The sequence below is a fragment of the Grampus griseus genome (genome assembly GCF_964374135.1).
Source record: "Grampus griseus genome assembly, chromosome: 2".
NCBI lineage: Eukaryota > Metazoa > Chordata > Mammalia > Artiodactyla > Delphinidae > Grampus > Grampus griseus.
Window position 1 is genome coordinate 26,441,845 of NC_139018.1, and position 2,461 is coordinate 26,444,305.

At 41.1% G+C, this 2,461-nt stretch overlaps 1 pseudogene across 1 annotated transcript; it reads left to right on the forward strand.

Annotated features, from left to right (window-relative positions):
• The first annotated feature begins 1,409 nt into the window (after window positions 1-1,409).
• On the forward strand, window positions 1,410-1,844 carry LOC309819471 (small ribosomal subunit protein uS10-like; annotated as a pseudogene). The gene has a single exon. The product of its transcript is annotated as a small ribosomal subunit protein uS10-like (transcript).
• Window positions 1,845-2,461: the final 617 nt, after the last annotated feature.

Genomic DNA, 2,461 nt, shown 5'->3' on the forward strand with positions numbered 1-2,461 from the left:
TGTGTGTTTTCTCAGTGGTGTCTGTATTAGTTTCCTATTGATGCTGTAACTAGTTATCACAAACTTAGTGGCTAAAAAGCACACAGATTTATTGTTTTCTAGTTCTGGAGGTCAATTTCACCTCCTTTGATGGCTAAAATCAAGGTGCTGGCAGGGCAGCATTTTTCTTGGAGGTTCGAGAGGAGAGTTGATTTACTTGTCTTTTCTAGTTTCTAGAGGCTGACTATTTGGCTGGTGGCCCTGCATCATTGCAACCTCTGCTTTCATCATCACATCTCCTCTCTGTCTCTGACCCTCCTGCCTCCCTCTTAAAAGGGTCTTTGTGATTATATTAGGCCCACTGGATAGCTCAGGAACATATCCCTAGCTCAAGATTCGTAATTTAATCACATCTGTAAAGTCTCTATTACCATGTAAGGTAACATATTCACAGGTTCCAAGATTAGGACATGGACATTTTGGGGAGGCCAATATTCAATCTACCACTGTGTCTTTCAATAAACACAAGTTTTCGTCTGTATTAGGGTTCTCCAGAGAAACTGAACCTGTGGGAGATATATCTATATATTTATGGAAAGAGATTTATTACAAGGAATTGCCTCATGGGATTATGGAAGCTGACAAGTCCTACGATCTGCAGAGTTGGCAAGCTAGAGACCCAGGAAGAGCTGATGTTTCATTTCAAGTCTGAAGGCAGGAAAAAGTCATCGTCCCAGCTCAAAGGCAGGAAAGCAGGAGGAATCCTTTCTTACTCAAGAGAGAGTCAGCTTTTTTGTTCTATTCAGGCCTTCAACTGATTGGATGAGGCCCACCAACATTAGGGAGGGTAATCTACTTCACTCAATCTGTTGATTTAAATGTTAATCGCATCCAAAAATATCCTCATAGAAACATGGAGAATACTAGTTGACCAAATATCTGGGCATCCCATGGCTCAGCCAGGTTGACACGTAAAATTAGCCATCACAAAGCTATAGCCCATTCTGAATAAATTTCTGTATGTGGTGTGAGGTAAGAAGAACTGAGGTTTTTGTTTTGTTTTGTTTTTTCCAAATGGATATCCAGCCATTCCAGCACCATCTGTTGAAAATATTATCCTTTCCACATTGAAAACCTTGGCACCTATGTAGAAAAGCAACTAAATGGGTCTACATTTGAACTCTCCGTTCGGTTTCATTCATCAATACGCCTATCCTTATGCCAATATTTACTGCTGTAGCTTTTAAGTCTTAAAATCTGGTAGTATAGTTCTTCCAACTTTTTTCTTTTAAAACATATTTTGGTTTATTATGAGGCCTTTGCATTTCCATATAAATTTTAGAATATGTGTGTCAATTTCTATTTTTAAAAAGCCTGCTGGCTCTTGGAGGAAGATGCGATCCCTGCAGCGGAGCCTCGGGCCACCGGCTCCTGCTCCTGACTCACCGCTGTTCGCTCTGGCCGAGGAACAAGTCGGTCAGGAAGCCGCGCCGCAGCCATGGCTTTTAAAGATACCGGAAAGACTCCCGTGGAGGCCGAGGTGGCGATTGACGGCATTAGAATCACCCTCACCAGCCGTAGCGTGCAGTCTTTGGAGAAGGTATGTGCTGTCCTGATCAGAAGTGCGAAGGAAAAGAATCTCAAAATGAAAGGACCGGTTCCGATGCCTACCAAGACTCCGAGAATATTCTCAGACTACAAGGAAAACTCCTTGTGGTGAAGGTTCTAAGACTTGGGATCGTTTCCAGATGAGGATCCACAAGCGACTCATCGACCTGCACAGCGCTTCTGAGATTGTCAAGCATATCCCTTCCGTCAGTACTGAGCCAGGAGTTGAGGCTGAAGTCACCACTGCAGATGCTTAAATCAACGTTTTTCATAAATTGATAATCAGTTGTTAAAAAAAAAAGCCTACTGGTATTTTGATTGGGATTTCATTAAATCTAGAGATCGATTTGGGGAATATTGGCATCTTTAATAGTTCTTTTTTAAAGTAATATTCTAACTGTTAATAATCTGAGGGTCCTCATTGTTGATGCTATTCGTAACAAATGATAATAAAAAGAAAAATAGCTCTAATTTACTGAACTCAGCCTTGTACAGGTACTCTATATAATTTCACTTAATAATCCCAACAATCTTATGAGATAGGTATTATTATCCCCGTTTTTAAAAATTTATAGATGAGGAATGATTCTGAGAGGTGACGTAATTTGCCTGAGGTTACAGTGTTAGCAAACAGCAGAGTTAGGATCTGAACCTATGGCTTCCTGACTCCAAAAATCCATCCCTTGTCTTCAAAAACACTATGGCTGTTTTATATTATATCTCTCCATCCCTACCTCCTCCTGTCCTGATTTCACTCCACCTAACTGACTCCTTAGTTAACATTTATTAGGCACCTACTGTGGGTGCCTGGTGCTGGGCTAGGTGATTTATGCCCAGTAGCTCATTAACTCCCTCAAAGAGATACACATTCGGA